Genomic DNA, 24,071 nt, shown 5'->3' with positions numbered 1-24,071 from the left:
GGCCATTAATCAGTCAGCGAAGAGGTGTTGAGGGCCCACCACAGACAAGGCCCAGAGCAGGCAAAGGGAAGACGAGAGTAAAAACAACTGTTCCAGATTCATGGGGAAACACTCCTTACTCACAGACAGATTAAACAGCATCGCCTCTGCCCTGACTAAGGGGATACCAACAGTTGGTGGAAGGTCAAGGAACACGGGAGCCAAAGCAGCGTTCATGGGGATGTCAGTTCAGAGCACTGGGTAAGAACCGGCCCAGGACGGGAGACCTTCCGTGGAGCAGGTCTAACAGCCAAGCTCATCTTGTGCCCGACTCTCGTCACAGGCCCGCCACTCCAGTGACTCAGAGCTGCCGGGCGCTCTCAATACAGAGTGTTTCTCTGCCCCGTTGGCCTCAGATGTCCTTAGATTCTATCTTCCTGAATAACCCTTTCATTCTTAACAACGGGCCTGTCATTCCCTCTTGAACACCAAGGACTAGGTTAGATGCTATTCCTTCGTGTCTCGACACCTTCCTGTGCCCACTTTCCCTCGAACACAGGCTCATTATGCAGCGTCTGTCTTTCCCACCATTGAAATCATCACAGTTCACTGAAACATGAATATGCAAACAGCAACGCAAGTAAAATAAAACTGACGCTGTTGTGTACACGAACAGATCTGACTTGTTAATATATGATGAGGATTCTTAATCTATGTTCATAAGTGATCAAAACTTTCTTATTTTTGGCACTAAAATTATATTGGCTGATAAAATAAGTTAGAAAACTCTTCTCTTTTGAAATTCTCTGCATCATCTGGCTTAGCATGGGGATTACCTCTTCTCTGAAAATTTAGTGAAATCTACCTGGAAATCGTGTGAGCCTGGAATCTCTTGGTAAGAAAAACTTTGATTACCCAAGAAATTTAGTAATGGTTATGGGCTTACTCAGATGTCTTCTCTTCTTAAAAATAGATGTATTATATGCAACTAATGAATCATTGAACATTACATCAAAAACTAAATATGTTGGCTAACTGAATTTAAAGAAAAGAAAAAGAAAAAAAAAGAAAAATAGGTGTATGGTTTATTTCTAGAAGAATACCAGCTTTGTCGAAATTCTGAAATTCATTGGCATAAAGTTTTTCAGACTATCTTCTTAAGAATTTTAAATCTTTACTGTTTGTTTTTCTGCCATTTGTTTGTTTTTAATATTGTCTATCAATGACATTTCTCAGTGTTTTCTTGATGTTGCTAAAGGTATGCATATTTTATTAGTTTGTACAAAGAACTGTACTCTAGTTCTTGTTGGTAAAGTGTATTTTCTCTATTTTTGAACACAGAAAAGCAAATACACCATACTTTATGGAAAATATTTACTAGGAGAAACTCATGGAAACAGGAGCAGAGGCAGTTTGGGGGCAGTACTAGTCGGGGGTCAGGGTCCTCCAAAAGATCAAATCCAAATTGTGTGTGTGTGTGTGTGTGTGTGTGTGTGTGTGTGTGTGTGGACAGAGAGAGAAAAAGAGATAGAGATTTATTTTTAGGAAATGGCTCACATGATTACGGAGGCTGCCAAGTCCAAAATTCGCAGGATGGGCTGGCAGGTTGGAGACTCAGGGAAGAGTCAATGTTGCAGTGCAGGCCAAATTCCTTCTTGCTCAGGGAAAGTCAGTCTGTATTCTATGCAGGCCTTCTACTGATTAGACGAGGCCCAACCACATAATGGAGAGCAGTCAGCTTTACTCAAAGTCCACTGAATTAAATGTTAATCTCATGCACAACACTTTCACAGAAATGACCATAATGATGTTTTACCAAATATCCAGGCACCCAGGCCCAGCCAAGCTGACACATAAGATTCACCTTCCCAGGTACCCATTCCCGGTTATACCCTGGACAGTGCACAGGGATCTGTTATGTCTGGGTGTCAGTAGGTAAGGCAAGTCCCTCCACCTCTTGAGCTCTAAGGCTTTTAAATTGCATGAGTGGGGAAGCACAGCTCCTTCCCCAGCGTTAGCAGGGGCTAGCACCCAATGCAGTATGATATGGCAGAACTTTGGCCCCTACTGCTGTTTCACTGCCTAGAGTATTCATCAGATAGAAAAGCCAGAGGCTTGGGGCTCCTGGGTGGCTCAGTCAGTTAAGCAGCTAACTCTTGATTTCAGTCCAGGTCATGATCTCATGGTCCTGGGATCAAACCCCATATCCAGCTCCACACTCTGTGGGAGTCTGCTTGAGGATTCTCTTATCTCCCTCTCCCTCTGTCCCTCCCTGCCTCAAATAAATAAATAAATCTTAAAAAAAAAAAAAAGAAGAAGAAGAAGAGAAAAGCCCTAGCCATCCCCCTGGTATCGACAGAGACCTGGGGTCCAAGCTCTTCACTGTCTTCTACCACACTCTCTTCTGTGAATCAACATTTACATTTTTTTTCTCCTTTCCAGACTTACTTTGTATTGATGGTAATTTTTGTATTCTCTCATTTATTTTGATTTAAAAATTTTTCCTTCTCTAGTGTTTGGGAAACTATAATCATAATTCTAGTTTCACACTCATTATTCTTAATTTTTAAATGCACACCTTTATTTATACTTTTAGAAAATGTCTAAAGTACGTTAGGTTTTTGTCTTTTTCTAGAACACAGATACTTTCTTATTTGTAATCGTCACTGAGCATTACAAATTTATCACTGCTGTCTGGAATTTTAATTTTATATTTTTGATATGAAATAGTTTCTTTTATAACCAATAGCTTCCGACATGATTTACTGATTTCAATACCACTTACTCTTGTTACTTTTACCCGGGTTCACTTGTCATCTTCCTAAAGTATATCTTTTAGAAATATCTTTAATGAGGACTGTGCCTAGTAAAATCTTGAAGTCCTCCTATGTATGAAACTATAATTAATTTGTTTTCAATATTGAGTGAACTTTTGCAGGGAATAAAATTCTGGGTTGAAGGTATTTTTTCCTTCACCTTTTTGAAGATAATATTTATTTCTCTTCTGGCTTCTTTTGTGGCTGATGATAAGATTATCCAAGTGAGCCCACTCTTACCCAGAAAGAGCCTTTAGTATGTCCCCAACTTGAATTTCTAAACTGATATTGGGAGCTCTTGGTGAAGGGAAACTGCAATGAGGTCCCTAGACTCCACACCCACTTCCTACGGATCACTGTCCTTCCATTCTCACTGATCCTCAGCCCCTCCATCTTTTAAGGCCAGACCTCAGAACTAACCACCCCCCTTAGGAAAGTCCACCTTTTATGTGAACAGAAGAAGAGGTAATGGCCAGAGAAGGGCATAGGAGAGGGGCTGTGGGCACCCTGAAGTGATGGTGTGTGTGTATTAAAAGAATAACTTTTTATTTCCATTCCTACTTCCTTTATTACTGGTGTTTGTTGTTTTGTTTTTAAACTCATTTGATCCCGGCAGTAATTTTGCCATGTATGTACGTGATTATATTAATCCCCCACTTGATCTCAGTCTTATGAGAAGGTTTTCTTTTGCTCCATGGAGGTAGGGATCATGTGTACTTTGTGTAGCATGATATCCTCAATGCCCAGCAAAATGCCTGGCACATAGTGGATATACACTAAATCAATTCATTACATAAAATTGAACTGAATTACCTTCGGAAGTGAGTTTTGACACAGACGATAAAAGAATTGCTTTGAAATAGGGCCTTGAAGGATATTTAAGGGAATGGAGTAAATCGTTTTAGAAAAAGTAAAAGGCAAAAGGAGCACAAGTAAAGCAGGTATTAGTCAGGAAAACCACCGATTGAAACCAAATAAGATTCTAGGCCTGGATACTATTAAAAATGGCAAGATAATTTCAATATGTGAGCACGGGAAACAATAAGATGCTAACACCACAATGCACAGTGAAAGATCATCACAATATTTGGGGGACTTTTTAAAACAAAGTACTCTTATCAACACATTGTGATTGTCATGGAATAGTTATATCTACTTCTACTCCATGAGATTTTTAAAAAGGAACAAATCTTGACTTTTTCTTTTTTTAAAGCAATTTAGAAAAGTTTTCAAAGTTCTATGTCCCATTGCTTCAGTCCCCAAACTAGTAAAATATTTTCTTTTAAGATTTATTTATTTATTTGAGAGGGGGGAGGGGCCAAGAGAGGTGGGAGAGAAAACCTCAAGCTGACTCCCCACTGAGTGTGGAGCCCAACATGGGACTCGATGTCATGACCCTGAGATCACACCTGAGCTGAAATCAGGAGTCAACACCAAACTGACTGAGTCACCCAGGAGCCCCACCAAACTAGTAAGATATGATTCCAGTTGTCTTCCTGATTCAGCCATTATTGTTTTGTTCTGTTTCTCTTACGTCGGCAGTGACTGGATCGGTGTAGTTCTAGCCACTTTTTTAGTGTGTTATCAATGGTTCAATAAGAATATTGCTTTACGGTTCAGGATAAATGGTTCCACTTGGACAAATTCAAGTATAATGTAAATAACTATAGTTATTTGTAAATAAATAACTATGTAAATTTCTATATTAAATATTAACTGATATGGGGTGCCTGGGTGGCGCAGTCAGTTAAGCATCTGCCTTCAGCTCAGGTCATGATCTCAGGGTCCTGGGATTGAGCCCCACGTTGGGCTCCCTGCTCAACGGAGAGTCTGCTTCTCCCTCTCCCTCTGCCTCTCCCACTGCGTGTGTTCTCTCGCTCTCTCTCTCCCCCTCTCTGTCAAATAAATAAATAAAATCTTTAAAAATAAACAAAGAAAAATAAATATTAACTGATATATAGAGACTATATAGAAATGAGCAAGGTTGAGTTTGCAGAAGGGTCCTTGTAAAGCCAAAAGTTGTAGGAAATAACTCTGGATAAGTCATTAAGAATACTTCTTTTGTTTGTCTTATGCCACATAATTTTCTGTGAACTAGGGGACCTACAGTAAAAAAGACAAATAGAATTCCTGCCTCCAAGGAACTAACATTCTAGTGAAATAGGTTAATTAGAAAATATTAGAAGAGGGGTGCCTGGGTGGCTCTGTCAGTTAAGTGTCTGTCTTGGGCTCAGGTCATGATCTCGGGGTCCTGGGATCGAGCCTTGCATTGGGCTCCCTGCTCAGCGGAGTGTCTGTTTCTCCCTCTGCCCCTCCCACCGTCTGTGCTCTCTCTCTCAAAAAAAGATAAATAAAATCTTTAAAAAAAGGAAAAAGAAAAAGAAAATATTAGAAGACAGAAAATATTAAAAGACAGTCAGTATGGCTGCCACCTATTAAAAAGTCCTATTTCCCTTCTTGATAGGTATAGAGGAAGAAGGATTTTGTGGCCCAGGTGTGGACGAGATCATGAGCCCATAGCTGCTGCATGGCCTGTGGTTCATGAGAAGGCAGGAAGTGCAAAAATTATACCTAAATAAACAGGAGGGGAGCTAGTATCCAAGATACCATGACTGTTCAACTGAGCTGACAGAGGGAATCCCTGAATCCAGATAAGTCTTGGCATTCACCCTGAAATTAGGAAATCGGCACCCGAAGCTCCCACATAACATTTTGTCATCAATCTTTGGTTACAGTATGTTGCCTACCCACTTGATATTACTTATAGCATACTTTTTGTTACTTAAAAATCTTCATATCACTCTAAGATAAAAAAGTTTGGGTTTTATGTATGCTATTTGCAGAACTAAAATAAAAGAGAATTGGTACCTTAGCATAAACCTACCCCATGAAATAAATATTTGGAATGTCACTTGGATTGAGATATTACTCATATAACATCAGGACTTTATTCTACAACTAAACCAGATAAAAACTTAAAAAAAAAATCAGCAACTGGACACACATACTAATAAAGCTATTCTCTCCATTATGATGACCATTTGGTAGCATTTATTTTAATGATCTAGAAATGTATGGTTCTTTACAGTGATTTTAACCTCTTTTTCATTCATATTCTTAATTGGTACAGAAAAACTGCTCTTGGGAAAATCATGAAATTATTCATACATTTTTTATTTCATTAATTCTAATATAAGTGATGATTGAACTTTCTGTAGATTAAATGAAAATATGAGATAAAATGAATATGAAAAAAATGGATTCTGAGACAGACTATTTTTCATTAATATTTAATTGGTTGCAAATTTTGCTATCTCAAAAAGTTTCTGCTCTCTGCTTCATTAAATAAGTTCTGTCATTATTCAGTGTAATTATAGCTTTGGGGAAAATTTCCCAATAAAAGCTTAGAAGGGAAAAAAGGAAGCATAACAATTAATGATAAAAGCTTAGTTAATACTTCTCAGTTTCCAGATTTTCTCAGAGTTCTGATCAGTGTGAGTTTCTGTGACCTATATGGGTGGGTTAGATGAATGTTCATAATTGATTTAGACAAGAGGGAGGGTGTCAGGAGAGCAAACAGATTTTTATCCACTTAATAATTTCCCTATATGTCTGAACATTTCCTGAATTCTAGAGTTCACTCAGCTATTTAATATATACTATGTATATGGAAAACATCTGCAGGTTCTCTGCTCTTGCCAATTCCCCAAATGTTTGCTCAAAGTCTAGTATGAAGCATTCTAGATCCATTTGAGAAACATTCACTTTTGGTCCATTTAGATCCAATTTTGTTTAAGCATTTGAATTCCTGACATTATTGCTTCCTGTCTGTATGGCTCCCAACTATGGATCAATGATTTGAATTCTATTATGCATAAGGCCTAATGTGTTTTCAAAGACCAATTTGTCCTCTCCACCTTTTAGAATGTGTCTTTCTTCTGTGTTTTCTTATACATTGAGTGCAGGGATATGACTTAAAGATGTACCAGCTCATGCAAACATCTTCCTACAGCTCCTGCATTCTGCCCCATAATATGCCACCACCAATATTAGAGTTCCCACTTTAGGAATTGATTCAAACCTGTATTATATTATCTGGCATATGGGAAGAATTTAATACCATTTCGTTAAACAAATGCTTCTCACTAGTTTGGGCAAAGAAGACAGGTCAAATTGTTGACCATTTCTGATTTTGGTTTTGAAGAATAAATCCATGTAATTTCTTTGCAACTCCCATTGAACCACAAAGCACAAGGCACTTTGTATTCTTGATAAAAGTTATTTCAATTCCCACAGAAAAGTTCTGAAGTAGATAGCATTGGGATCATTTTAAAGATGAAGAAGACTTACAAAGATTAATTGGTTTTCCACACTTTGTCCCAGCAAAGTAAAACACTAAATGAAGACTTCTGTCCCGTACTTCAGAGTACTTTCCATCATGAACAGATATCCCCCCAAATGCTGTAAAAACCTCTTGCTTGACGTGGGTATAGTAATGCTCTATTAGAGGAGACCTCTCTCAAATCAGTCTCAGGCCATTAATAGAGAAAAATGCCAAAAGGCTCAGCCACCAAATAATTAAAACTTCCCATTTTTGTAAGCTGCCAAGCTTCTAGAAATATCCCACCACTAGTCTCCTCTTTCACTTAAGACCCTGAAAACTCTTAGTAGAGGTGAAAAATGGGGATCTGTAGGAAGGAATGAATTAGGCGATTACCGCCTAGCACTCAGAGTAGATCTAAATAAGCACAGTTAGAGGACTGGCTTAGCCTATTCACCTGCTCACTGCACAGATGTCAACTGAACAGTCTCCGTTTCCAACATCATATGTTGTGTACCTGAACATATAGCTGGAAAAAAAATGAGGGGCTTATATATAAATTATCAATGATATAACAATACAGCATGATTATCCTCTAAGCAGATCAAATTTGGCTCACCACCTATTTTTAGAAATAAAGTTTTATTGAAACACAGCTATTGACATTCCTTTACACTATTTTCTGTGGCTGCTTTCACTGCACAATAGCAGAGTTGAATAATTACAACAGAAATCATGTGGCTTGCAAAGCCTAAAATATTTACTATCTGGACCTTTAAGGAAAACATTTGCCTATCCCTGTCCGAGGCTAAGCGCCTTATATTACAGCAACACCAAGTTCTCAACTCTTTCCAGAATCCCCATGTAATTCCAAGTCTTTTACAGGTGTTTCCCTCTGCTTACGTGTCACTTAAGATTAGGTTCAGTCGTAATTAACAAATCCCACAGGAACTTAAGCAGTGAAAAGATTGGAGTTTATTTCTTTCTCACATAAAATCTGAGGCAAGTCCACTTCATTCACTTTGTTCCAAAAAGTCTTGCAGGGCCTTAAGCATTTTTTAACCTTCCACTCTATAATCCATGGATATGATCCTCAACCTCAGGGTCTAAGATGGTAGCCAGGACTCCAGCTGTCACTTCCAACAGACTAGAAGAGTAAAAAAAGAAATAAAAGAACAACGGAAAAGAAAAAAAAAGGAAAGGCACACAACTGATCTTAAGGAGTTTCTTGAAAGTTTCTTGAAATTTTAGACGTTTGTGTGCAAGAAATGAACTTGCACTATATTGAGTCATGTAGATTTTAGGGTTTATTACATTTCCCACAGTGCATTATAATATTACAATATTAAGATATTGTGTTCAATACTAATGAGAAGACTATGTCAATTTCTTATTCGATCTCTATACCCTCAACGTCTGCCACATTCCTGGCACCCTGGTACATGCTGAATACATGCGAGTTGAATTGTTACTGAGCAATAGAACCATGCACAAATATTCTGGGAACACAGAGAAAATAGTATTTAATTCAAACTGGGAACATCATATTTATTTTTCAATCCAGGGCCATATGTGTTATAATAATATGTGAAGCACAAATATTCCATTGGATAAATTTTCTAGTTAATCTCACATGGAACTTTTTGTTCTGTCCCACGATGTACCTTCAAATAACATTGTCTGTGCTGCCTTGATAGACACCTCGTATATTTAAGAGGAGGCCCTGGACTCTGGGAGAATTTATGAAGAGTGACCTCAAGGAGTGAGATCAACTTACAAGCAATATCAGGCTCTCGTTCGGACTCCAAAATGGTGATCGCATGGAGAACAGAAAGGCTTTCTTCAAGCTGTCATTTTAAAATATCCACACTCTATTCCTGCGACAACCAGAGCCTTTCCCACCAACATGGAAACTCGGGGTGTTGATAATTCTTAATGACAAGGTGAGTTTCCAAACAGAACTTTTTCTTCATAAATGGAAGAAAGTTAGATGAAAACTTGGCATGGCCCGCCACCCCCCTCACTTTTCTCTATCCCTTCTCTTCTAGCAAAACTTGCCTGTCCTTGCACTTAACCTGAGCAGATACTAGCATTCTTCTTGGTATACAGTACTATGTTTATGTGCATTTTTTAATGATTGTCTCTCCTCCTAGAATTTATGCGTCTTGAAGATTGACGTTTCTTTCTTATTTGCTCTTAATTTTCCCCAAGCTCTTGCCCAGTGCCTCATATAAAGGGGCAAATATGAGACCTGGTTTGAAGGCAGAATGAACTAGTTGGCCTTAAGTTAACAGGAAAATGGGAGGAGAAAACTATATCTAGTAGTGGGCTTGGAGGAAAAACAAATTAAAAACAAACAAACAAAAAAACTTGAGAAAAAAGTCAGTCTTGGAGTTGCAATATTGTGAAAAACTTGCTGGGCTGGAAACAGGAGGCTTGGATGCTGGTCCCAGCTTGGCCACCAACCATGTGACCTTGGGCATGCCAGCTGACCTCTCTGTGTCTCAGGGTCCTCATCCTTATAGTGAAGGTGCTAGAAGAAATTAATTCTGTGGGCCTCTCATGACCCACAACCCCACTCTAGAGAAAAATGTGGCCCCAATTTAAAGTAAGACAGGGCCATCTACCACTGACATGACTTCTGTTCTATATCATTAAGTGTTTTATTTTATTTTATTTATTTTTTTTATTTTCTTTATCAAAGAGACAAATATGAGTCTCCTGAAATAAAGCAGACCATCAATGAGTTGTGAAAGGCATCCCACCCTTGTCCTCCCAGAGGAAAGTGGGCAGCCCTTTGTCATTCCAAACTTGATGTCTCAGTGGCCATGAAGATAACGTGGAAGACAGAGCCTGGGGAGGCCTGCCGCAGAGGAACAGTGTTCACCCCGCTGAGGACAACCAAAGCCTTTGTTCTCTTGTAATATTCTGCCCGGCAAACAAGACATCTCGGTACACAGCATCGGCATAGCTTTGCTCTTCCTGCCCGAGGTTCATAGAGACAGTAGAGCTTGTCTGAGAAATGCTTCCTCTTTCAAGAGGGGAGAGAGGAAAGCTTGCCGAGCCTGGTGTGGACCGCCCCCCCCCAAGACTAAATGGGACAGAGTGACTGTCAGTTTCATGGCAGTGGGCTCCACGTTCCCTCTGGCTGGGCCTTAGTTGTTGCTGGAGAGGCCCAGTGTGGTGTCGAGGCACAGGGATTGTGTGACTACTTGAGACACTCAGGGACAGAGACATAGCCGTAGCGTGGACCCACAACTCCAGTTTGGACACTACTGTCATGTAGCAGAGGGCAGGAAGGCTTCGGTGCCGTGTCACCCCAGGGCTCTGCCCATTGGAGCAGTCCTTTCCAGACTCCATGGGCCAGAGTTTGTGAAAAATCAAGAGCACTTGAGATCATGGTGTTGGGTTTGGCCACCTGGTCCTCCTTCCTGTCCCTCAAACACAACAGACACACTCCTGCCTTGGGGCCTTTCCTCTGTTGTTTCTTCCCCTAGAGATGCTTTCCCACAGGTTCCACTTGCTAATTCCTCCACCAACTTCGAGGCTTTGTTGAAATCACACCTTCCATATGAGGCCCACCAGGACCACACTGTGAACTCCCACAGCCTGCCCCACTCCCTGGCCAACCCCACTCCCACTCTTCCTGATCCAGACCCACTTCTTTTTGACATAGAACTTACCCCTCTCGACTGTGCCATATAATTCTGTTCCAAGTGTCTGGCCCGATCAACTCCCTTCCCCAGATGAGAGCTCCCTGGGGGCAAGAATGCTCATTCTGCTCACAGACGCACCCCAAGTGCCCAGAACAATGACTGGCACAAAGCAGGCCCTTGCTCAGTGTCTGTTGAATGACTGACTGAATGGGCTCATTAGAAACCTCCACCAGTTTTAATTTGCTTTTGAAAACACAACAGCACTTTGAGGATGCCTCCTGATAGAGCCTGAGGACTGCGCCATGCAGCACACACAGCATCAGACAAATCCACGGTGCTCTGTGCACTTCTCAGAATGGAGTCTTCGGAAAAGAAAACGAACGTTCATGGAGCTGACGGCATAAGGTGTTCTTTGAGGACAACCCTCTGAGGTCAAGAGTATTATTTTCTGCATTTTATAGATTAAGTAACTGAAGCCCAGAGGGTTTAATCAACCTGCCCACAGGATGTCTGAGGCACTGTTTTAAATGACTGATATGTTTGCATTAACTTCTTTAATCCTACATTGACCCGGCAGCAGGTCACATTAGAACCCCCATTTCCGGGGCTGCCTGCGTGGCTCAGTCAGTTAAGCGTCCAACTCTTGGTTTCTGCTCAGGTCATGAGATCGAGCCCCACACTTGGCTCCGTGCTCAGTGGAAAGGATTCTTGAAGATTCTCTCACTCTGTCCCTCCCCCAGCTCATGCTCTTTTGTACGCTCTCTCTCTCTCAAATAAATAAATAAAACCTAAAAAAAAAAAAAGGAAGAAGAACCCTTGTTTCATAGATGAGGAAACTGAGGCTCAAGCTCCCGTGGACATGAGTTGTGAAGCTATCACTTCCGGACCCCTGCTGGTTATCTCTGCCACATAGCCTCTCTAATTATTGCCCCAGGATCTTTCTCAGGACTTCCTTCAAAAAGTATCTTTATACTGAAAATTCTAGAAAAAGGTTTCCAACATTTTTAGTATTCACATTGCCCACTTTTCTGTGTTTAACTTTGACATTTACCCAAAGTTCTCATTTTGATGTGTAATCTGATCGTTCAGAGGATTCATAAGCACATGTGCGTCCTCTCTTTTTGCCTTTTCCATTTGGCGAGAACTGCCGCTCTGTGGGTGACACATTGAGTGTAGCTGTAACCACCGCACGGTGAACAAGCAATAGGAAAGGTCCACAGCCACAGGAGTTCCCCTGTCACCAAGTGCAGGGCTGGCTCAGCAGCTCTGCTGCTACTCGGGGAATGAGCAGCCATACAGCAGATCAAAAAGAAGGGACTGTCTCCTTCTTCTGCTAAGAAGGTGTTCGCCTACCTCTCACCACGGGGTTAGTCAATGCCCAGCCTCACCACAGTTCAGAGCAGAGCTAACCTAGAACACACGCTGTTTACTAAGTGTGATCAGTTGGACCAGCCTCTCTGAGGAGAGGTTGGGGTTATTCTGTGCGCAGAATGACTAAGAGAGGTAAGATGAAAGACAAAGGATGAGGCCACTTGGGGTCTAGCAACCCGATGGGGCCCCCAGACTTGTGAGTGCTTCTTAAACTACTTGTATAAAGAGCAATTTTGTTTTTCCTCAATCTTTAGAAGACCAAAATTTGTGAAATGTATTCCAAATGAATTACCAAAAAAAGAGAGAGATGAAAAGAAATACAAAATAAAAAACCCAATTTGTATTATTATTAGATTATATTAGATTAATATGTAATTAATACTTTAGATTAGATTAGTATTATTGGATTATAAAATTGCTCTGTGGGATGCCTGGGTGGCTCAGCCAGTTAAGCGTCTACCTTCGGCTCAGGTCATGACCCTGGGGTCCTGGGATCGAGTCCTGCATCTGGTTCCTTGCTCGGTGGGGAGCCTGCTTCTCCCTCTGCTTGTGCTCTCTCTCTGTCAAATAAAAAAATAAAATCTTTTAAAAATTTGCTCTTTAAGGTTGCTCTTAAAAGTTTCTAAGAGCTTACTCTCCATCTTCATACTTATCACATTGCAGATGATTACCAAGTAGACCCACAGACCACACTTCAGGTGGCAATGCTCTAGACCAGGCTGGGGAGTCCAAGACCTGCCCTGGATGGCAGTGGAGAGAAGGGCTATGAAAGACAAGTTCAACCTAAAGAATAAATACAGAACCCAGCATGAAAGGGGCACAAAAGTGGTAACTGAGCCCAGTGACAGTAGCAAGAGGGAAGACGATCCAAGCCCTGTGAAGCAACGTACAAATGAGCGGAAGACAAAGAAAAGAAAGAGATGGGATGATGGTGGGAGCATGGCAGTGTGCGCCCAACAGCTGATCACTATTTCAGCATCCAGTCAGCTCATTTGTCACTTACAAGCTATATGTTTAGCATTCAATTAGAACACGGTTATTAAAAGCTCATTAGACAGTGAGCCCCATGAGATCAAGAGCAGGGTCCTCTTCCCTCCATGTCTCCTGTGGAAGGTCAGGGTACTGGTTACATGTGGTTACATGTTTAATCTTAGTTTAACCCACCCTAGTTTGAGTAGGAATCTGGAGAGTAGGACACCCATTTTGGAGAGAACAGTCAGCATTTTTTCTGACTTGATGACTTCGCCCATTATGACCATAGGGTCTCCAAATGCAGTTCCCAGTGAATTTGTCTAAGGGATCTCTATCCCACCACAGCCGCTGATCCTCTCAATGTTCACACTGATGATCTGCTGCTGATGCCATGGTCCCACCATTGCTCCTTCTCAGGCCACCTCCAGCCAGTACTACTGGTTTTGCAGGAACTCTTAAAGTAGCAAGAAAAAGTTGTTTTCCTCCAGAAATTACAAGTTCTGTGACTCTTTAGATTAGTTTCATTCTCTGCAGGAGAATGAAGAACACTTTTTTCTCAGGGATTTCACCAGTAGACACGTGAGAGCTATCAACTATGCACAGTCTTGATTTGCCAGAATCGGCAAGAGAACCCATGCTTCTCAGCCTTCTCCCATTATTGGGTTCATTAGCTATCTCCTCTCAGCAGCCCATGGAGAGTGGGCAGCCTGCCTTCTGCCTTCTGTTTTATCCCAGGAACCTGACTTCCAGCCCCAAATCCTCTCAGTCATGCGTTTCAGCAAACATAGGAGTTTTCATTATAAAAAACTCCTGCATGACCTGTCCGATAGGCAAGAAGTCCAAGGTGAGCAGATGTATTAAGTTTCACAGCATATAAACTCTCCTGAATACAACTGGTTAAGAGAACTGATGCTCATGTGACGAGGAATCTTCTCAAAGGGACTGTCCTCAATGCAATCACGATGCCCAGTTATGTGTATTGTCCTTTGTCTATTCATTTGAAAACCTTCTCTCTGAAGAGGTCTGCTTAGTAACAGCCAAGTGCTGATTACTTGACGAATCATCAGGAGGTCACATCTTGATCTTGGCAAGCTACAGGACAGAAAAAATAAATGAATTCAAGAAGTTTTAGGGCAGTTGTTCTCAACTGAGAGTGATATTGTCTCCCTTCCCATCCCCCACCCCCCCACCCCTGCCTCCCATCCCCCAACACCTCTATCCTCCAGGGACATTGAACAGTAGCTGAAAATATTTTTTATTTTCACGGCTGGTGGTGGGGATGGTGCAACTGGCATCTAGAAGGTAGTGGCCATGGCCACAAATGCTGCTAAAAACCCGCCGTGCACAGGACAGCCCCCCCACAAAGAGCTGTCCAGTCTGTATTATCAGTAGTGCCGAATTTGAGAATCCCTGCTCTGGGATCATACCCCTGATGAGCAAGTAATTAATAATTATGATTTAGATTGGTCTGATACTTTTATTTGGTAGACCAGTTCTCTGAGTTTTTTCCAGCTATAAATGTGCAGTTGCCAGATTTGCTTTGATAAGTAGAAAAATAGCACTACCTTGGGAAATAAACGGTAAGGCAATCGACTTTTAGAACAAATGTGCAATTGTTTAACCTTTGTGGGCACATCTTTCTCTTTGGCAACCACTGTTGGACTGGGAGCCACCATTCCTCTCCCTCCTCCTCACTTGCCCTCCAACAGAGGTTTCTGCCCTGAAGTATGATCCTGGTGAAAGTTCATAATTCTGCCATTCTGAGACCTTTCAAGAATGGCATCTGTGTGCCGTGGCAAAATCACCGCTGATAGGGCTTATCAGAGGGGGGATTATTGCTAACTGAAGAGTGGCATGTGGTCCATTCCTCCCCAAACGTCTATCCCAGGCTCTTCCAACTTCAATATGCAGATGAAGCCCCTGGTAGTGTGGGGGAAAAGGGGTCTTGATAAAATGCAGATACTGATTCAGTAGGTCCTGGGTATGCTCCGAGATTCAGCATTTCTAACGAGACCTCGGATGATGCCAAAGCTGCCTGTCCAAGGCTCACGCCTTGAGTGGTGAGTTTCTGGAGTACTGCCCATGGTCCTGCTCATGCTCCTGTTTCAACCTGGCCCATATTATTCAGACACGTGGCTTACCTCCCTAAGGAAGCTGGGAAGACCATATAGATTCGTGGGAAAGGTATGTATTTCGGAACCTGAAAAGCACATATTTAATCCTGGATCTTCCTCATAATGGTTTTGTGATCGTGGACAAAGTAGCCAGGCTTTCTGATATCAGTTTTCTCATCTTAATATGGTTATAATCATTATTTCACAAGACTGTTGGCAAGAATTAAATGGAATTACAAGACTTCAACCCCTCATCCAAAATACTTAGGGCCAAATGTATTATGAAATCCAGAATATTTTTAGATTTTAAAAAAGTGATATGATGCGTGTGAATGTATGATGTGAATGTATTATGCTGCCCCTCTGAGGCAGCAACCCAAAACCAAATAAATATGTTAATAGTTCATGCAACAAAATATACAAATACTACACCAAACAGGAAGATTTAGGAGCATAAATAGCTAATGTTCACATCAGCTGTTGCTGCCAAATATGCTCAGGTCAGATGTAAGTTACAAAAAAATCTTTCAGTTTTCAGACTATGTTGGATTTGGAAACGATAGATAAAGAGACTGTGGACCTATGCCTAGCTTGTGAGCACATTCCTCTTTCTGTCGAAAGAGCGTGACGCACTTCTTCCCTACACGTTCTAGGCTGTGAAGGCAAAGCCTCTGAGACTGGGACTAGACACGGAATGGTGCCAGACCCAGGGTCTGAGAGAACCAAGTCAAGGGAAAATCCCATTAACTAGGGCCAGACAGGATTCAAGGTCAAAGTCACCCTGGCACTTGGAGTATCTCCCTATTGAATCCTGACAGCATTCTTTAAACCACGCCCACATCCCCACACTCACCCCCTCGCACTCATACTCTCACATACATACACTTACACACACACACACACACACACACACACACACACTCACACATATATATACACACAGGTTCCCGTTCACACATGCTCTTAAAACCATCAGGACCTGGGGCTAAATCCAGAACTTGGGGCCTGGGGGGAGGTAGAAGCAAGAAGCCAGATAAGTTCTGAGGAAAACACACCTCAATTCCCCCTTCAGCTCATAACACTGGATGAGAATATTTCCTTGGAAGGCTCTTGACTACATTTCTTGAAAATATCCTTAGGAACACGGGCACCACTCGGAAGGACAGTCATTTCCTACCTCTTAATTTACACAGACAGTTAGATGTTTGCAGGTGCAGCACCTCTCTTTCCTCTTTCTTTCTTTCTTTCTTTCTTTCTGTCTTTTATGATCTTATAATCACAGCTCTTTGTACAAGATTGGCGATGACAATTTTGCATAGCACTGAAAACAAAAAACATAGAATCACAGCCCAGATTATGCCATTTCTCTAATTTTTTAAGACCCAGGCTTCATAACTATATTCAAAGGAAGTGTGAGCAAGATGTGGGAACACCTCAATCCTGCAGCTTCAGCGACATGAAGCACGCGTGGCCGGGGGACATCCCACAAGAGACCATAAGAGGGGAAGGCCTCTGACACATCCTGAAAGCTGGCTGAGGTGTCACGATCTGATATGACAGCTGGTTCCCACCCTGGAGTGCAGTGTATTCTGCAGTGAACATAGGACTCTGAGATTATCATCGAGGTGACTGGAGGACTGTATTCGCAGAGGCAGTCTGAGTGCTGTGGTTGTGAGCTCGGTCTCTGTAGCCAGCCCGCCTGCCTTCAGTGCTTAACTCCCCTGCTTGCTGGTCGTGTGACCTTTCTGTAACTCTTCCAGCAATCTGAGGTCGCATTTCTTCACATGTGAAAGAAGGATAATAGGGCTTACTTCATAAGATGGCTGTGAACATTGCGTGAATTAATAGACATAAGGTCTGAGAAGAGCACATAGCAAGAACCTCTGGGTGCATTGCTACTATTTTATTAATCTAGCTCCTGTTTCTAGACTGAGTTGACTGGCAAGTCAGTCCTGCTGACTGAGGTCCCCCGCCGGACAGCAGCTCTTCCAGGCATGAAGAGACCTCTTCCGGGGGGGGCGGGCCCATCCTCCCCTCGGCTCCAGAGCTCTGAGAAGGTCCTTAGAGGACAGAATTATCTACCGAGCCCCACGCACTGTGTGAGGCTCTTGACATATTTTATCTCACAAAGTAGACATCAGTTATCCCCATTTCACAGACGAGAAAATGTGCTCAGTGAACCCAAGAGACTTGCAATCCACACAATAGACGAGAAAATGTGCTCAGTGAACCCAAGAGACTTGCAATCCACACAACAGTTAAGTGGTGAAGCCACATTTGGAAACAGAGTTTCAAATTCCAGATTCTTTCCACCAAGCTCAGTCTCCACAGTTTCACACAGCCTGTGAAATCTATGCCAGGAAAGTTTGGATACACACCTAAGACCATTATCTCCCATTTCAGGAGAAGGGGCGCAGGGCAAGAGAGGAGCTTGATCGCAAACCAACCAACCAACCATAACGTATAAATAACGACCAAAAAGCCCATGGTCTGTTAGTCCCATCATGTCAGGAGATCTACGGCATGTCAATGGCAAAACTGTGGATGGGGTAGAATAGCAAACTACGGGACAGACCTTGAAACCAGATCTGCCCAGCTCTCTGGATCAGTCACGACTCATTCCCCGTGCAGTCCGCAGACCCCAGCTGAGCTGACTGCACAGAGAAAGCCAGAGAGCAGCCCACCACCGGCCACTTAGACGACTGCTCAGACTCCCACACGGCTCTGGACCCCACCGAGCCAAAGAAGGAAAACGCTCCTCCTTTCAACAGCTCAAAAATTCTGCCTGGGGCCCCAGGGAGGTACCACTGAGTCTGTGCGGTCCAGCAGGTTTCCCCCGGCTGTCTGAGGAAGGACAGATGCTGGCCCGCCGCTCAGCTAAGTGATGGGGAGAGCGTGCAATTTCCCCCCACCCGTGTGACCACGGCCACGTCTCCTGCCAACTGGGCCACGAACCAGAAGCAGCACCACTCAGGGAAAACGCTTCCAAACAGGTAACCTATAGCGTGCATCAGGGCGGAGGCCAGAAACCCGACCTCTGGCCCACAGTGAATGGGATACTTCTCAGTCAAGTTGCAAGTTGGAAAGACTTATTTCTCGGCGGAAAAAAAAGACACATTCAGGGTCATTCTAAAATAGTCTTTGCAAAGACAATGTCGCTAAACCAAGTAAGTACGTGGCGCTTCTGGTTTCCTGTCAAGCTGATCAAAGGGTGTTTGCGTGCAGAATGATACATTTTAGTAACGAATGCCCAGCATGTCTGCAAATATTAAATTAGAGGCGGAACAGGTGGGGGTGGGGTGACGGGGGGGGGCACGTGGCCGAGCTAATGGCCTTTCTGTGGTTGCCGCAGGCGCTGGGGGTGGCTAATGAATCTGATAGCATCTCTGAGTCCAGGCTGGGCGATGACTCACCAGCCCGAGACTCATTAGCTCAGGGTCACCCAGGGACCCAGAGCTTCCTTTCAGAAAAAGGAGGCGCAGACATCTCACACCGTTCTTGCATTTCCATAACTCTCTTCAAACAAGTAGAAACCGGTTCTGCAAGACCAGGAATTTATATTCTCAGAAGAAAAGCTTGATTGCCGTGAATTAGCAACAGTTTTATTGATTTTGGGTGAGATTTGGAGAACTTAAAAATTCTGGGTATTAAATGGACGATTGGAGCTCGTTCACTTCCTTCATTGTTTTGCTCTGAAATCTGGCTGCTGCGTCCCCTCCATTTCCAGCTCTGCGCACATGTACTCACACGGGACTCGAGCGTCAGCACGCAAGCCTGCGCGCTCTGCCCGTGCCCTGTCACCGTCCACCTTGGTGACATCCATACCCAATTTGCATGTGTAAAGAAAAATGTTCTATTTGGATGGGAAGCATCAGTCAGAGAATCGTGCTAATAATAAAGACAAAACTCCCCTTCTGAAGATGAAAATGGCACATGCAGATCCTCCTGGACAGAACCACCCTCACCCCCTTGCCGTAGGTATCTATTTATGGCAGTTGACATTTGAGTCCTCCTTCCTTCAAACTCCTTGTCCCCTAGCTTTGATGACACCATTCATGTGTTGTTTCCCTCCTGCCTCTCTGACCTCTTCCCTCCTCTTTCTCTGCATCCATGATAAGCTGGTGATCACTGGATTTCTGCCCCAACTCTCTGCTATATTTCCTCTCTGGCTTTGGGATCTCATTCACTCCAGAGGCTGCGGTCCCCATCCGCGAACTGATGATGCTCCAGTCTGCGCTCCAGACCCATCCCTCTCCCCAGCTCCAGCTCCACGGAGCACAGCCTATGCTCAGCTCTATGGGGTACCCCACTGTACGTCCATCCCTTCACCTCTACTCCTGCTGCCATCTTGCATTCCCATCATCCCTCAAGTCAAGTAATGCACAAAACCAGGAATGATTCTGGACCACGCCGTTTCCTTCATCTGCCACAAACACTAGGACCCTGGTCATTGGTCCCCCCTGCCCCTAACCTCCCTCCCTTTCATATTTCCCCTTATACTTTTATAAACTGCAAATCTGATCACATTAGGTCATACTTAACACTCTTTGGGGTCTTCCAGGCACCTGAGAAATCATTTCCAAACCCTTTTGTCTGACATACAAGGCACTAGGAATCTGGTCCCTGAGTTAGTTATCATAGCACCTTCCCTTTCGTGTCAACATTGAGCTCCAATCAAGCACAATCTCATGATTACTTCAAGTTGCCCTGCTGTTTCACTGCCCTCTGTTTTTCTTGAAGCTGAAATACCGTCACCCTTCCACCTCAAATCCCCACTCTCTTTCATGTCCCTAGGGAGCTCTGTCTCCCGTCACAGGTCCTACCAAACTACATTGCATGTGTACATTTCTGTGGCTCTGCTGTCCTCTGCCCGCATGCTCTTGACAAACTACTTCACTTCTCTTTGCCTCACTTTCCCTACCTGTAAAATGGGTATAACAATACCTACCTCCCAGGGCTGTGCTCGGGATTAAATGAGTTTCTAAGTTTAAAGCTCTTACAACAGGATCTGCCAGAGCGAGCGGCACATAGCAGTTTCTCAATATTTGTGAGATTAAAGAGATGGAACAAAAGGGTCATGGTGTGACTCATGAGTTCCTAAGAGGCATGGCTCATCTGTCTGGAGATTACTTTCTTTTTTCACCTCACCAAACACTAAGTCTGAAATATTTTTATATTTAAAAAAAAGCTCCTTCTTTTTTTTATTGGTTACTGTACATTCTTTTGCTCTAAAGTTTTACCTTTCTTTGAAACCTCCAGGATGATGGAAACGCTCTTCCCCTTTGTGATTGGGTGGTGGAGTCACGGGTATGACACCTGGGCACTTACCTATACCAGCTGTCCCCCAAATCAAAACAGAAGAATAAATACCATGGGAATATACTGCATTTGGTGACAGTCACTCTGTGAAAATGCTGACCTCTTAGTTTTTCTCGGAGAAGCTGATCCTGTATCATTTTGAAATGTGAATTTCGCACTACCTGAAATCCAGGATCGGAGGAGAGAGAAAAAGAAACCAGAACACTCCATCTTTTCCGGTCCTCTTTCTACACACATCCTCACTAAAACGCGAGAGGGAAGAAGAAAATTTAAATGGGCCAAGAAAGGGCTCATTGTGTGTCTGACACACCCCAAGATCCAGAAAGCTGGAGAGATTAGGTCTCCAGGAAAGGAAGGGGAATATAGGTCGTAAGAGAAGGTTAGTAGGAACATGTAAAGAAAGCCAGTTCCCCTATAGAAGGGATTTCTATGGCGATGAAATTCGACCTATGTTTGGCTCAGTCTTCTTGTTCTGCATATTCTTTACCCCAGCAAGTACTAGGCACTCGGTGGCTGGCATAGTCTCCACTGCTCCCTCGGTCCCTTGAACTGGAAAACAAGGATGGAAACACTAGTGATCTGAGCTCTGAAAGGGTGAAAGCCCCAAACTTCTTTGGCTCCCCTCCTCTCCCTGAAAGCCTGGGGTTGATGGTGCCAGTCCGAGCACAGTGGTGAGTGCCTCCCACATCGTGTGAAGAAGAAACCAATCTTGCTCTCTCCAGGGACCTTGGACCCATGCCTGCCTACATGCATTTGGAAAGTAGCCTTGAATGCAAAATGATATTTGGAAAGTTATGCATACAACTTATTTCTTATTGTATCAAGCCTCCCCCCTTCAGGTTTGCTGTAGAGTGAAGGAACTGCCATTCTACCTAAAAAAGCAAAGGTATTAGGCATCTTTTCTTACATGGGCAAATAAATGTGTATGGTAATTTGCCATCATACACGTCTGACAGACCAGTATTCTGAACTATTACTCATACATTATCTAGTGTTTTTCTGAGTCCTTAACCTCCACCATGGCTGCTCAAGATGCCCACCTTCCAAAGGGGAGATTCAAACTTCTCACAAAGGGGTGTCTGTGTTTGTCCCACAGTAATGAAGACTGAGCTCTACACCAAAACCTGTGCACACATTTATAGCAGCTTTCCGAATAGAAATGGACAACAGAGTAATGGTTGGTAGATATTAAGGAGGAAACAGGAGTGGAAAGGAGTTGGGGGTATAAAAAGGCCACATGAGGGATCCTGGTGGTGACAGAAGTCCTCTTTTGGGGGGCATTTCTGTGTCAATGTCAAGATCCTGGTTGTAATGCTGTCCTATAGTCCTCCAAGATGGTACCACTGGGGGGTGGGGGGGAATGGGGACAGAAGAAACCACAGGATCTCTCTGTATTAGTTCTTACAATTGAATGTGAATATACAGTTATCTCAATTGTTTTTAATTAAGTAAGAAACTGAAAAAAAAAAAAAAAGAAGAAGAAGGGATACCTCTGATATGCAAGCAAGGCTCATGGGGTCCCTGGAAGGGGGGATGCATGGTGAGTCAGTCCACCCATCAAGCACCTCTTAGGGTTTGCCGCAGAGTGAAGGAACCACCATGCCACCTGAGAGAGGAAATACAAGCCTGCTGCTCCTTGAGAGAAGGAGGGTCTGGCAGGAGATGGTAGGAAGGGGGCAGAGAGAGAGAAGGAGGAGGAGGTTGACTGCGTCAGGTTGAAAGGGCCTACACTCTGTCTGCTCTGTACTTTTTATTAAGGAGGGACAATGAATGTGTCGGCACCATGTGCCCCCGTCTCCTTTAGAGTTCTGGGAGGTCTCAGCCACCTGAGCAGAGCTGCATCGGCTTTGAGGCTGGCTGTGCTCAGAAAATGGGCAATCTTGAATTCCTTCTCCCTGAGCCTTCTTGGGTTACATCAATGCAGATTGGGGCACAGAACCCCAGCATGACAAGTAGCTACCAGGAGGGTAGAGAAGACACCCAGGGACCAAAACCCCAACTCAAGAAGGCCAGAACTCCCTTCTGCCAAACCACAGACACTCCTTGGTAAGGGGTAAGGAGGAACCGGGAAGGAGAAGGGGAGCTTCCGGGGTGGTGAACACACTGATGTGCGCTGATTCACAGGGAGAAGGCACAGAGCCTCTGCACTCTCTCCTGGACTTCATCCTAATGTATTCTTTATAATAAAACTGTCATCATAAGTTTAGTGCTTTCCTGAGGTCTGTGAGTTGTTTTATCAGATTTTTCGAACATTTATAGCCAAATTTATAGCCAGTCGGTCAGAAATGCCGGTGGCTGGGCTGGGGGACCGCCAAAGCACAGTTGACTTTTGAAATAAGGGGAGACCTATGGAGGTCTGAGCCTTTAACTCATGGAGTCTGATGCTAAGTCCAGGGTTGGCATCAAAACTGAATTGCTATATACAGAATAGACTCCCCTCCTAAGTTCTAAATCGTTACATACCCAGTTAGTGAAACAGAAGAGACCCCCCACCTAAGTTCAAGCTCTCTCCACAGTTTTCTCAGCAGGTCAGTGTTCCCCCCTCTGTGTCCCACTGTACCCTGACTTCCACCTTAGTTTCTCTAATACAGTTGGCAATTCATTTGTTTACAAGGACGTCCCTCCCACAAGATTGAGGCTGCTCTTGGGGCAGATTCAGGTTTCCTACAACATGAAGCCTTTACAATGTAAAGAGGCACCCTCTTTACATATGTGCATTTTACAAATCCACATGACCAGGTAACATGAACACATTGCTGGGGCCCCTACCTGGACCTTGGAAGAGGCCAGGCATGCAGGAGGGGCCCTGAAACCTAGCCTCATTAGCCTCATGGCAAATCTGCTCTGGCATCAAATTCCTCCCTGGCATCTGGCTCCCCGCAGACATTCAGACTTGCCAGTGAGGGAGAGAGAGAAATTAAGTGATACAGCACAAACACAGATCGGAGCAAGAGTACAGCATTTCCTAACCTTGCATTTAAAAGACGGTTTGATTCCTCTTATTTAGATGACAAGGGCCCTCTTCTCCCCTTTGGGGGCTGACCTCACTTGCTATTTTTGCCTGCGTCCCCGCAGTGGGATTTGGAGGGATCTGGAGGCTGTGATTACCAGGTCTAGTGAATTACAGAAGCTGGTGAATTTGGTCATCTGCTATTTGCAACCAGATTAGAAAAATCCCCCAGAGGAACTCGTGTTTTCGTTTCAATGTTAAATCACAAAAGAACCGAAGAAACAGAGCTCAAATGCAAATTTAGGGCACATTTTAAGTATGAGGGATTTAAAGCCTTTGTCTCAGAGCCAAAAGCTTTCTCTCCGCGGAGAATCCAAGTCATTAGGTTACTCTGGCATTTTCTAGGGTTTGTAACACAGTAGTTGTCCGCTTGTTCACAGCCATGGAGCATCAGGGAGCCTGTTAGGTAGCACTTCATATTTGTCATGCCATATTGAATTCTAGAACATTGAGCACCTCTTAAATTCATATCCCCTTTCCCTCACCGCTGTCACTGCCTGAGGAAGGCCCTCT

At 43.4% G+C, this 24,071-nt stretch overlaps 1 long non-coding RNA gene across 2 annotated transcripts; it reads left to right on the top strand.

The window, feature by feature from the left end:
* The first annotated feature begins 683 nt into the window (after positions 1-683).
* On the top strand, positions 684-21,890 carry LOC118546582 (uncharacterized). 2 transcript variants are annotated; one of them, XR_013442147.1, is made up of 3 exons: positions 684-874; positions 8,814-9,059; positions 20,489-21,890. It is a non-coding gene; the product is annotated as an uncharacterized LOC118546582 (long non-coding RNA). The 2 variants fall into 2 exon arrangements; XR_004922665.2 differs by lacking the exon at positions 20,489-21,890 and adding an exon at positions 16,610-18,480.
* The last annotated feature ends 2,181 nt before the right edge of the window (positions 21,891-24,071 follow it).

Source organism: Halichoerus grypus, chromosome 10, assembly GCF_964656455.1.
Source record: "Halichoerus grypus chromosome 10, mHalGry1.hap1.1, whole genome shotgun sequence".
In the NCBI taxonomy this organism is placed as follows: Eukaryota; Metazoa; Chordata; class Mammalia; order Carnivora; family Phocidae; genus Halichoerus; species Halichoerus grypus.
The sequence above is the reverse complement of the archived record's forward strand: the minus strand, read 5'-3'. Positions and strand labels throughout refer to the sequence as shown.